The sequence below is a fragment of the Mirounga angustirostris genome, unplaced genomic scaffold (assembly GCF_029215605.1).
Source record: "Mirounga angustirostris isolate CCGP_5_RB_7025 unplaced genomic scaffold, mMirAng1.0.hap1 SCAF_3, whole genome shotgun sequence".
Lineage (NCBI taxonomy): Eukaryota > Metazoa > Chordata > Mammalia > Carnivora > Phocidae > Mirounga > Mirounga angustirostris.
In genome coordinates this window covers 110,578,335-110,592,553 of record NW_026991711.1, presented here as the reverse complement: position 1 = coordinate 110,592,553, position 14,219 = coordinate 110,578,335, and positions in this window count along the sequence as shown.

Sequence of the window (14,219 nt, the reverse complement as noted above, 5' to 3'; positions counted from 1 at the left end):
CCACCCATTTTCCCCTGGCTTCATACTTCCTAAACCTAGATCTAAGATGCTGGATGTCCGTTTCATTTATTGAAATTAAGAACATTGGGAAGGAAAATAGCTTAGTTAAGGGAAAATCAAGACTTCTGTTTTAAATGGATTAGAGATGACTAGATGCCAATATATATCCAAGGGGACATCTTGAGTAGTCAGTAAACATTTGTACCTCATGAGCAAAGTTAATATCGGGGATATAAATACTATTATTTAATTATTACTTAAAGCCATGGAACTAGATGAGGTTACTTAGTTAGAGAAGAGTGATGAAGATAAAATGGTCCAGATAGCTCCTGGAGGCTCTAACATTCAGAAAGGAATAAGGGAAAAAGAGTCATTGAAAAAAAGACTGAGAAAGAGTAACCAAAAAGGTGAGCAGAACCCCTGGGAAATCTTGTCAAGGAAATTAAAAAAGGATGTGTTTCACACAAACATATTTTTTGTTTTTGACAAAGATATTTTTAATGGAGTGGAGAAGATGAGATCCAGACCGAAGAGCACAAAGAGTGAACAGGAGGTAAAGATGTGGACAAATAAAGTGCAGAGTAGGTAATTTTTAGAGACATTTTACTTTGAAAACAGCAGACACATGAAGCACTAGAAGGGACTGTGTATTCATTAGGGTTTTTTTTTTTTCAATGTGAAAAAGGAAATTGGTGGTGCAGGGGGGGAACAACTGCATAAATTAAGTCCTCAGGAAGGTAGCAGGAGAGAGAGAGAGAGAATGTGTATGTGTGTGTTTGTATGTGTGTGTGTGTGTGTGTGTATGTCCTCTTTGATTACTCCCTCTTCTTCGTCCTCTAGAGTCCATTCACCATTCAAAGTGTCTTTCTGATTGCATCTCCAAAAGATATTTCAAATGCCTTCATTTTTTTTCCAACCCCACTACCACCATCTTTGTCCACACCATCATTATCTCTCGTTGGGTCTACTGGGTGAGTGCTCTGATGGGTCTCACAGCTTCCATTCTTAATACTCTCCTAATCCATTCCCTGCCCAGAGGCTAAAAGGATCAGTTAAACCTCCAAATCAGATCTTGTAGCTGCCTTGATGAGAATGATCCTAGGCTGCAGTATCACTAAAACCTGCCTTATATTTCCTCACAAAACTTCATCCTTCCTCTTTGGCATCATTACATAACACTCGCTCCTTGTTTCACTACATTCCCATGGCATTGCTGTCTTTTCTGTATCATAAACAGGGTGGGTGAGCCGGTCTATGCACTTTTTGTTGCCTTTGCATGGAAGGCTCATCCTTGGTCTCATCACGTGTTGCCTCCTTCCCATCTGTTCCTAAGATTTCCATTCAACTTTAACCACTCCTCAGAAGAGCCTTTTGTGACCACCCTATCTAACGTAGATCTCTCACCACCACTCCTTTTAGCTTTACAATCTCATTGTCTTCATTTTCTGAGAGAAGTTATCACAAGCTGAGATTATTTTGTTTATTTATTTGATTGTATGTTGTCCATCTCTTCCAGTAGACCATAAGCTACTTGAGGGTAGGGTCTCTTTAACATCTGATTTAATTTCTTCTATATCCTCATTACCTAAAATAGTGCCTTTCCCATGTAAGTCTTGAAATAAATATAGGTTGAATGAATTAATGAATTATAATTAGTAATACGCCTATGGTACTCACAGGTAAAATGAGACATGCCTCCAAAAGGGCAGAGAACAGAAGTAATTCTGGAATGGTTATTGCATGTCCTGAGGAGCCTGATGAAAAGTATTGGGTTTAATTTTTCTTTCTTTAATCAGAATTATCTTGGTTTTAAAAATTAATTACTTTATAGCGTTTAATATGGGTGAACTACATCTATAAGTACCCAGAACGGCATGCCCAGATCTTAAAAACAAAATGAAAATGAAAAAGTAAGTTTCAGAAAGATACATAGAATGTCTATGTACAAAAATGCAAAACTACATAATGCATATATTGCTTATGTATGCAATTTATGTGGTAAAACTAGAAAACATTGGCTTTTTGGAAGGAGCCATGCATATATTCATTATAAAGGTTACTTCTGAGATGGGAAGAGAATGGGACTCAAGCAGGAACAAAGGAGACTTCAGTTTTATCTGCAAAGTTTCATTTCTTTTATTTAAAATGTCTGAAGCAAATTTGACAAAGTGCTAACGTTCTGCAGTTGGTTGGGTTGATGCATGTTTATTATATTTTTCTTTATAATTGCTGTACTTTAAACATTAAAAAAAACTTTGTTAAGGGCTTTATATACCTGTGGTCTGAGGGGAACTCAAGGAACTGATTCATAAAATATAATGTCCTTATATTTAAATAAGGGGTTAACTAATTCAATTTGGCATCTATCTTTATGATTCTTGGGTGGGCTCCCTTCTGGCCGGTGTCTGTGTTTTTGGGTCAGACTGAAGTGGTGCAGAATGTGAAAATAGGAGCGAAAACATCTGTGCACTAATGCAAATATTTCTCCTCTGTTCCTCCAGGGTTAGGTTTTTTTTCTCCCACTTGACACAAGGGGGGAACCAACAAAAGCCATTTATTGAGGACATACTATGTATTAGGGACTGTCTGTGCACTATCTCATCAAGGTTCATAGCAACTCTTCAAAGTGACCCCTTCTTTACAGGTGAGAAAACTAAGACTTTGGGGTGACTCATATGAGGCCCCATAGCCAGTAGATGACAGAGGTTCAAGACAAAGTCAAGTTTATTTGACCCACAATTTGTGGATTTTCTATTCTACAACTTTGCCTATGGCTCGTTGACCATCAAAAGCCCCTTTAACTTCTTGATTTTTCAGTTAAGACTTTGCTTTGGATTTAAAAGCTGCCTTCCTTTTACTATAACATATTTGGGCAGTGATCTATACCTTTCATGAGAGACCTATTTAAACTTAACAGAGTTTCAACTCTAAGAGACTGATACTCATATTATTTAGTATGGAGCATCCCCACTACAAACTGGAGTTTCAGGGATGAAAAATAAGGTAAAAATAGAGTCAAAATTTTATTTTATTTACACGCACACATACACACACATATATGTACGTGTAGCTGTGTGTGTGTGTGTGTCTTAAAAACTTTTGGCAAAAGGTATCAAGTGGAAGTGGAGAAAATATGAAGTACAAATAAGTAATATTAAGAACGTACTCACAAAATTTTGGATTTGAGCTAACCAAGGATGAGCTTTGTGAAGTAGTCAAGATTTATTTTTCTCGGGATCTATTTCATTTTTTTCTCCCCCAAAGTGTCTAGAGCAGTGTTTTTGCCATAAATTTGTTGAGTGAGTGGCATACGTTTTGACCTCCATCCCCCAGGTGGAGCCCTGCCCCTCATCTCACTTGTCTGCTGTAGCACTGGGTTTTTTATATTGGTCTGGGGTACCAGAGCCCAGCCTCCGGTACCCTCTTAGGTACCACTTCTAGTATCTTCCACTGCACCACCATTCCCTTAAAGATGAATCAGCTTTATTGCTTCCTGGTCAGAAAGACAAATCTGGACCACTGTGTTAATTGATGTAAAATGGCCAATATGCTAACTGTAACAAGTAATACATTTGTAGTTCTTTTCTTTTCTTTTTTTTAAGATTTTATTTATTTATTTGAGAGAGAGAATGAGATAGAGAGAGCATTAGAGGGGGGAGGGTCAGAGGGAGAAGCAGGCTCCTCGCTGAGCAGGGCGCCTGACGTGGGACTCGATCCCGGGACTCCAGGATCATAACCTGAGCCGAAGGCAGTCGCTCAACTGACTGAGCCACCCAGGCGCCCAATACATTTGTATTTCAATAGGTCTTTTTTATTTAGCCCCACATGCTGACTGCATGTGAATTTCAGGCATAGTACCATAAAAATAAGGAAAATATTTTAAGGGAAATGATCTTTCTATGTGTCTCAAAGAAGATATGTTGCTGCCTTTTCTCTCTTTCTGTGTTATAATTCTGGTGTTCAGACCATCAGGTTGGGTACTATCAGGATACTAAGAAATGTGTCAAATTGCTTTTTCTGGAAGTATGTAGATAGTATTTTGTCTTTCAGCGCTGATTTGGAATAGATGTTTCTGTAATGAAGGCAGATAAGGAACATAATTTAGAGATAAATAAAAATAGGCAAGAAAGGATTTTTTTAAGTTGTAGTTATGATATTGAAATTATAAGAGAAACGTCTTTTAAGTTGAGAAATGAAAACTATGAACGTGAATCAATGGAAAACTAAAAACTTATATTAACATAGATAGATGCATGTTTCCTCTCATTTACTGCTGAGACATCATTTCGTTCAATTCTTTGGAATATCATCCTGCAGGCTTTAAAACATACGTGTGGTGGCCAGCATGACAGAGTGATAACCACAGCCACTATGACACCATGGGCTCTTTTGAAACCTTCCTTGGGATTTTGAAGAATTTAAAAGATAACAAAAAGTCAATTTCATGGATATAGAGGGCAGTCTAGAAGTCAGTTTGTGCTCACCTGGGAGAGTGGACTTACTTGTAGAAGTTTTAAATAAACTCATCTAAGGGGAAAGGAGAGATCAGATCATATGAAGGAAAATTTCTGATATTAAAGATGTCTCCTTTGTGACCTCTCTTTTTTATTTCTTCATTGTTATACCTGAGGGTTACCTCGTGGGGGGGATTGCAGGAATATTCTCAGGCCCCAGATTTATTTAGAAAGGTAAATAAGCCTCTTATCTATTGCTAAGTAAGTTAAAATGCACTTGGTCCTGTTAACTTTGGTCCATTAGGATCATTTTTGGTTGTCGCTATTGCTTCTTTAGGTACCAAATCCATTTCGAGAGGAGCAGTCAGTCACCGTACCCTTCCTTAACCTTGCTCATGAAAACAGAGTTATCTTTTATACTTCTCACATGTTCTTTGAGTTGACTGGATAGTTGGGTGGGATGATTAGTGAAAAGTCACTTTTATCTGATATAGTTTTATTTTTACCTTTAGTGTAATTTCTAGATGTTATAAATAGTGTAACAGTAGTTTTTAATGTGTGTTTTTTATTTTTTAATTTTAAATTTACAGTTGAGATGTCTGGAATTCACTTCAAAACACTTAGGCAAAAAAAGTGGCAGATAGATGAAATAAGATTAGAAAAATGTTGGTACTTGTTGAAACTAGGCAATGAATATTTGGAACTTTATTATACTATTCCATTTACTTTTGAGTATGTGTACAATTTGCCTTCTGCATGTCTTAGAATTCTTCTATAAAAATGTTTCTTCATCAACTACTCGGTTATGCTAAAATACTATTCATATAAGAGAGTTAGATTCATATATATTACATATATTTGAATATCTATATATTCATATAAATACTCACTTTGTTTTCTTTATACATCAATTTTCAGAGTCTTTGTCCTCTAAGTGTGCTTTTTTGGGTAAGCAATGAAGTTTTGTTTCTTCTGTTAGTATTATTACCTAGATTTTAAAAACTATACTTGAGGGGCACCTGGGTGGCTCAGTTGGTTGAGCATCTGACTCATGGTTTTGGGTCAGGTCATGATCTCAGGGTCATGGGATCTAGCCCAGAGTTGGACTCAATGCTCAGCAAGGAGTCTGCTTGTCCCTCTCCCTTCCCCTCTGCTCCCCCCTCAGCTCACACACACACTTTCTTTCTAAAATAAATAAATAAATAAATAAATAAATAAATAAATAAATAAAATCTTTAAAAACTATATTTGATATCTTCCAATCCATTGCAATTATTGTACATTTTGGTGCTTATGTTTATCCCATCTTAGGCCAGTGGGAGTCTCTTCAGGTTGGTTCTTATGTCTTTTTGAGAAGATCACATGAGTAGTCTTTGGTGGCTTTCTTGTCTTTTGGAATAATGGGCTTCTCCAGAGTTAGCCTGTGCATTTTCTGTCCAAGACCTCAAATCTGCTATCTCTCCAAGAAGAGCTCAGGGTATATTAATCTAAGCCTAGAAGTTATCTGCCAGCTCTAACTACATGTAAGTGATCCCATGAAGTCGAGTTACATTGTGATAATATTGGTTAGCAGGAATTCAATGGGAGGGTTTCTTTGAATGAGCTGCTGCCAGACATCATTGTTCATTCTTGTAGACGGGGATGTAGCCATTCTTCTCACAGATACCACTTATTATTACAGTAAGCCCATGCCAGCCAGCTATCTCTTTTTAATGTGCTCAAGACTTATTTTGGCTTACAAACACCCATCCTGCTGGGTTCTGTACGTTTTATGTTCAGTGGGCTCCATCTTTACCCTTTGAATCTTTCCAGTGCCCAACCTTGCCCATAGAATGATTGGCTTCTAAGTTAAGATTTGACTCACGCTCTTCCACTCAGTGTCTAACTTAGAGTCAAAATCAACCATCAATATCATTATCTTCAACAAATTTGTCTTGATGGCTTTTTTGGTACGATAGCTTTCTTGGTATGACAATGGTTACCAATCAGTGCAAACTTTTACTCTAAGGGCTTCGCACACACAATCTCATAATCTCACTTAATCCTCACCACAGTCCTATGAAGTGGGCATTACTACCCCCATTTCACAGGTGAGCACACTGAGGCTTAGGAAGTTCCGATTACTCCCTTAAGGAGCTGAGAGTCCTACAGCTGGTGCCTCTAACAACTGTTTAATGCTCCCTCTATTGCTCAGAAATGCCAGATCTACAAAGAAATATAAGACATGGTTTTTCTTCTCAAGGAGTTTATAATCCTAATTGAGGAAGATAGGATATTCACAGAAAGAAAATAAACATAAAGAAGCCTCTGAAAAGACACATGTAATTGTTTCCCTTCCAATTCACTCGCCAGTACTGTCAGATGAATTTTACTAAAACGTTTTTGCTCTCATTACCTCCCTGCTTAAAACTTCAGAGGTTCCCCACTGCCCACAGGATAAAGTCCAACTTGCTTGCTTGGCATTTCAGGGCTTCCAAAATTTGGCCCTTACCTATTTTCTCATGTGTGAAATTCCACTGTGAAGTTGGCTAGTGAGCCAGGTGTCTAAGCCAAAGGACATGTCTGGTGCTCTATGCTTTTGTGTCCTGGAAATGTTATCACATAAGGGCCTCTGAGTTTTACTTAGTTCCACTTTTAAAAAGGAGATCCATAAAAGACGAAAAGTCAGTTATCCCTGTGACCCCTCCTTATAGCCAAAGTCAGTTATCCCTGTGACCCCTCCTTATAGCCAAAAGTCAATTATCTCTGTGACCCGTCTTATAGCCAAACAGGTCTTATTCCCCCAATGCATCTTTCCATAGGAAAGATGGGATTTTGCTCGTTACACCCTTGCCTAATGCCTTCCTTCTTGACCTACCTTTCCCTCATGAGCCATGGCCATCTTGGAGTCTCTCCTGATCTCTTCAGGTCCTTGTTTAACATGATGCTATTTGAAATTCCTCAGATCTTACTACTTGAGTCAATGACCCTATGCAGTTTTAGATTACCACACACACACATATATGTTTTTAATATTGTAATTGAGCCTTTTCTAATTATGAAAGTAACAACTGCTTAAAGCAAAAACTTGGGGATATGCCAGGCAAGAAAAATGCAAGAAAATTAATTACTGATAATCTCACAACCCAAGGAGGATCACTGTTGATGTCCTGGTGTGTGTGTGTATACATATTACAGTATATATAACAACAATGGCATTATACTGTACCTGTGATTTCATAACCTATTTTTTCTTTTAGCAAAATTTCTCTTGTCAATAGTATTCATATACAATAGATTTTAAGAGTCTTCATAATATCTCACATATAAATATTCCCTTGCTTACTCAATTTTATATTACTACATATTTGTATTGTTTTTCTATTACATGTTGAAGTAAATACGTTTTAGACTTCTTATCTTTTTTTTTTAAGATTTTATTTATTTATTTGACAGAGAGAGAGACAGCTAGAGAGGGAAGACAAGCAGGGGGAGTGGGAGAGGGAGAAGCAGGCTTCCCGCCGAGCAGGGAGCCTGATGCGGGGCTTGATCCCAGGACCCTGGGATCATGACCTGAGCTGAAGGCAGAAGTCTAACTGACTGAGCCACCTGGGCGACCTCTATCAAACATTTATTTATTTATTTATTTATTTATTTATTTATTTATTTATTTTTAAAGATTTTATTTATTTATTTAATTGACAGAGAGAGAGGGGGAACACAAGCAGGGGGAGGGGGAGAGGGAGAAGCAGGCTTCCCACCAAGCAGGGAGCCCGATGCGGGGCTCGATCCCAGGACCCTGGGATCATGACCTGAGCCGAAGGCAGATGCCCAACCATCTGAGCCACCCAAGCGCCCCCCGCTTTTTTTTTTTTTTAAGATTTTATTTATTTATTTGATGAGAGAGAGGGACAGCGAGAGAGGGAACACAAGCGGGGGGAGTGGGAGAGGGAGAAGCAGGCTCCCGGCTGAGCAGGGAGCCCGATGCGGGACTCGATCCCAGGACCCTGAGATCATGACCTGAGCCGAAGGCAGACGCTTAATGACTGAGCCACCCAGGCGCCCCAGACTTCTTATCTTTTTAATATGAAGGAACTACGAGTATTTGTCTAAAAGTGGACATACCTGGTTCAAAACTACCTCTTAGCTCTATTCCCTTGGGCAATGTTAAAAACATCTCTAAAGCTTACATTTCCTCACCTTTGAAATATTCATTACATTGCTGCCATAGCCGTCTTGTTACAGGATAATTGGCACATGAGGGTTATTATGATTTTTTTTTTTTTTTTTTTTTTTTTTTTGCTTCATGTCTTTGCACCTATGGCTAGATCGTAAACCCCTAAGAAAAAGGCTTTGTCTCATAGGGCTTGTTTTTGTTGTCCCCCATGTCTGTCCCATTGCATTAAACATAACTTGTGGTTAACAGCTGTTTGCTAATAATTCTGTCAACGATGCTTCGATATTCCCCGCATGCTCGCTGTGTCAGAAGTTACCCTTAGCAATAGGCCCGTGCACATCTGAAACCTTTCTTGAGGTCTAAAGACTTTAACTTCTCTCTCCTCATCCAAATGCTTATTTTGGGTGCTAATATTCCAGTTTCCCCCTGTATTCTTTACATTCCAGTCATTATCATTTTTGTTGATTGGCCTGGTTAGTTACAGACTGCTTATAAACAGAAGGCTTTGGGGGGTGTCTGGGTGGCTCAGATGGTTAAGCGTCTGCCTTCAGCTCAGGTCATGATCCCAGGGTCCTGGGATTGAGCCCCGTGTCGGGCTCCCTGCTCAGTGGGGAGTTTGCTCCCTCTCCCTCTGCCTCTCCCTCTGGTTGTGCTCTGTCTCTTTCTTTCAAATGAATAAATAAATAAAATCTTTAAAAAAATAAAAAATAAATAGAAGGCCTTGGGAAGATCTATGCCACCCTCATGTGATGGTATTTCTAGGGCACCAATGCATGGCACTGTGAAACCCATCTTTGGCTGAGCTAGCCAGTTCAAAAGCCAGCTTCACAGCAGAATTTCACACATGCAAATGAACCATTGTGATCCTGGTCATGAAAATTCATGGAATAGTGGCTAGTTCAGTGTGGATGACCTGTCAATTTGGCAGCCAATCATTTAGTTAAACATCCAAATTACTGGCCAGTTACTCAGTCTAAAGCTAGTCTTCCTGCTTGTTACTGAGTTCTATGTAATCCTATTAAAAGCAATGACATTCCCTTTGATTTGTGGCAGCTAATGGCGTAGAAGTACCACGCCGGCACAGGACATGTGTCTGACACAGTTTAAATGTGAGCATTGTGAGAATGGACTGTTTCTATTACTATTGGATTTATTCTTAAAATACTCAATATCCTCCACTGAATAACAGGCACAGTATCTTAATTTCAAGGGTGCCCCTAATTACTATTTGCATCAATTTTAAATGGGAGTTCCTCTAAGGATTGAATCATCATTTTTTTTTTTTTTATGTGTACTAATTGATTTTGTTGGATCTACATTTCACTCCTTGGATCAGCTTGTCCTGTCAGGCGGTCAGACAGAAAGCCATGAAGACTCCTCAGGGGCTGGTAGAGCTTGGGATTCAGTTGAAAGTGACCCATCTGAGGTTTAATTCAGACATGGGATAGTAGTATTCATAGGCCAGGAAATGAATCTCGAGCAGTAATTCCTAACTGCAGACCTCCTTGAGAATGTAATGAACACTCGAGGTTTCAATTCCAGAAAAATGCACGAGCAACCTATCATGAGAGCTCCAACAGTCCACCTCTCTGCCAAAGCCCTGGGGTCCAGAAAACCATAAATCCTAGGTTAAAATTCTTGCCCTGGGTTTGAGTGTGGGGCCCAGAAATAAAGAGAGACAAAGAAGCACAGAGATAGAAAAAGACAAAGACAGAGAGGTACACATAGAGAGAAACACAGAGACTGAGGGAGATTAAGAGATGGGAAGTAGATGTAACTCAGCATAACATAATTTTTCAATGCTGTGCTAAATTAAATTCTAATAAACACTTGCTGATGTTCATAACCCTGAGTTCTTCTGGTGAATAGAGTCTTTCCTGTGAGAGGCACAACATACACCACACCTGAGGATTTTTGACGACATTGAGAAACTCTGCAGGGACAAAAATTTCATTTTAAAGGCAAATATGTAGGCCATTTGAAGACACAGCATTTTAGGTTAAAGGACCACTTGGCTGGTAAATGAAAAAGCCTGTTGTGTATACTGAAGACCACTGATAGAATAATTGTCCTAAAAATACTACTGACTTGGAAGCCTTATATCTTATATGTTTCAAAGAGGTTTTGTATATGTTATCATATTTTATTTTCTCAATAGCCCGGTTTGTTAGGTAGGGGGGAAATTGTTATATGAATATGAAATTGAAAGAAATTGAAACAGATATGTATAGAGACTTTCCTGTAATCACAGATACTCACTAAAAAAAGTGAACTCGAGAAACCAGATTCCCAAGTCTGATTCTAAGTTGAATCCATATATCCTTGTTGATCATAACATCCATATAACCAGCACAAATCCTTTTGCTTCCTAAAATGAAATATATGAAGTGAAAATAGTGCTCTTAAAATGGAACAAAATAATACAATCACAGAAATTTAGAATGTAGGTGATTCTACAGATGAATAATAATCTGAGCTACTCAGAGTAAGAAGGGAGACCTGACCAGAAGGCTTAAGGGACGGAAGGAGGTCCTTTATCTGGCCTGTGTGGTGGATGTGCAGGGGAGACAGAGTGTGATATAATAAGAACTTGCCCCCGAGCAACATGCTTTTTTTTTTTTTTTTTAACAAGGGAGAGTGGGACTTAAAAGCATCTATTCTATGTCTTATATCATTTAGGTAGAATGGTTTGGCAACAATTTTGAAAAATGGGGGCTCCTGGGTGGCTCAGTCAGTTAAGCATCTGCCTTTGGCTCAGGTCATGATCCCAGGGTCCTGGGATCGAGCCCCACATCAGGCTCCCTGCTCATTGGGAGTCTGCTTCTCGCTCTTCCTCTCCCTCTGTCTCTGCCCCTCTCCCCCTGCTCACGTTCTCTCTCTCTGTATGTCGCAAATAAAAAAAAAAAAATCTTAAAACAAAGGAAAAAAAAGTAAAATGAAGTCATATCCAGCTCTCTTCTCAGACTATGCTTGGGAAGTTTAAAATTTCAAGGTGTGTTTCTCAGAAATAGTTTTTATAGGGTAATGTATAGTTCCATATATTCTCTTGGCCTGAGAAACTTAGTATGGCTATAAGGAAATCTGACAGATTAATTGCTCTGCTTCTCAGGCTATCATAGAGATTCTTAGGTTAGAACAGGTAATATATATATCAAAGATGGATGCATACTATGTACATACACATCTACAGACACTGACATTCGTGTGTGTGTGTATGTGTGTGTGTATGCATATATATGTATTTATAAAAATATTAGGTCTCAGGGCTATTTAAACATTCCTCATTTATAACTTGCTTTTTGGGACTTATTTAGTTATGCAAGATATCACCATATTCGGTATTTTTTTTTAATAATAAACATGTCTAGTCAAAGAAGGCATTAATGAAGCAATTCCCCAAATAAAACAGTCCATGATATCTGAGTTGCAGCAGAGAGAGAGTGTGGTCTTTGTAGTCTAATCAAGATCACAAGACTTGTTTTGAGCGTCTGTCATCTTTAATTTTACGGCACTTCATTTCAGAGTTGGACTGCCAGGGTCACATGCAATTAAAACACAGGCAAGATTTGTCTTGTGAAATCTTAACATAAAAAGTAATGTGTTACTCCATTTTAACTTTTCTACTGAACTCTGTGAACTCACTAATTACTTTTCCCCCCTCTTGTCACCTTTTTGATATGACATGTATTTTATAGAGGAGATAGAAGTTTGGGATTTTTTTTTTACATCATGCATATGATTGAGGATAACAAAATTAAACCAAGAGAAAAAAGGAATGCATTTTTCAGAAATACAGTTTTTCTTTTCTTCTTCTTCTTCTTCTTCTTCTTCTTTTTTTTTTGGAAATATCTGAGTACTCCAGCTTCAATTACAAAGAACCTCATAGATCACATTCTAGGCAATAACTGTTAATCTGCTTAACTAGGGCAGGTAGAAGTGGAATAACAGACCACAGATTTCACAGAGGCCAGGAAAGTGAACCCGAGTTTAGTCTCTGGGTGCGGGCAAAGGGGCTTTTATGTGATTGGCTGTGAAAAGCGTTAAAAGCCAGCTCCGGCGTGGAGATGTGGAGTATGAGGAGGGTTGTTCCATCTTCGTGATCAGTAAATTGCATAGACCCTTATTAACCTTATTGATGAGGAGCTTAGGGAAGTCCCATTCAGGCCGCAATATATTCTTTTTGTTCTCTTGTCTGTCTCTCTGTTTGCAATCCCGGGCGCTCTGTCTGGATGGCCTTTAGGGGGCATCTCAAAATTCAGCAGGTCAGTGGCTGTGCCTCAAGTTAGAGCAAAGGAAGGACACGCGGAGCCAGTGTGTGCTCAGGGTCTCGGGGCCTGCGTCACTGGTGCTCAGGACACCTGGAGAATGTTTGAAAATTTTGTGCTTACAGAATCTTTTATATTGGTCCTCTTTCAATGCAGCTGGGGTCTGTAGGGATCTGGGGATTATTTTTGATACCTGTCGAAAAGAGTTATGTCTACACTGATTTTCCATCCCTCACTACTAATTAACCTTATTGTATACAGGAAACAGTCTATTTAATACCTGCATTCTTTCTGTAATGCCAAGTAAAATGAAATCCAGTGTGAAATCTAGTTAGCGTTTGCCTTTTTGAAGTCATTTTTAAGTTTCCAGTTTTAGTGACTGTGACCTCAGAACTGATAGCTAGAAAAATGGTGAGCCCGAACCAATTTTAGTTTCAATTGTATTCTTCACTCCTTCCAACTTAAAAGCTGCCTTTCACCTGGACTTTTGTGGAGACCAAGGAGGGGGTCATCCTGAGCCGGATCGTGGTTCCCTGGAACCTTCCCTGCTGGCCTTGGCCGGCCGTTGTAGGCTTCCTGTCAGAGCCATAGGCTGGCCCCTACCCCATTAACTCTGTCTGTCTCCTCAGCAGCTCAATACCTCTGTCCCCTTCCTTTCAATCAGGGAGGCTCGAATTTGACACATCACGGCAAAATTGTGCAGCGGCAATGCAGAGAGGAGAGGAAGGAGTCTGAGCCCAGGGTTAAAATGCTGAAGGAAATCCCATTGGTGGAATGTTTGCAAGGGAAAAAAAAAGGTAGGGTCTAGCAATAAAGAGCAGAAATTAAACTGTGTAAAATGTCACCAAATGATGTGGAAAAATCCACACGTCCTCAAGTATGCTTCACAATATGGACTTAGAACACATTTTGCTGGTGATGTGAGAATGGTTAGCGCAAGTCCTGCTCTTCAAATGTGAGTGTGTGTGTGTCTCAAGTAAACCTGTCAGCTTAAACGGTGCCAGAGGAAAGTGAGGATTTTTCAGGCCAATGCTTTGTATTTGCCAGATTTCTTGGCTTTTGAGATTTTCCTATATTGGTCAGAAATCCTATGCTCTATAGAATTTATCTCCCACATAAACCTTACATTCGACAGTGCAGGGAAGGTGAGTGGGAGATGCTGCTGCATGTCACAGATGCCTGGACTTCTCCAGATCTGAAGCCAGGTCGTCAGAATTTGCTGTTAGACTTGCATGAGTTAGGTTAGTGAATCTCACTGTCTCTCTGTTGTTGAGCTATAGGATAGAAGGATTTCTTGGGGACTTAGACTTCAAGAGAGTTTGTTGAAGGGATATCTGTTTGATG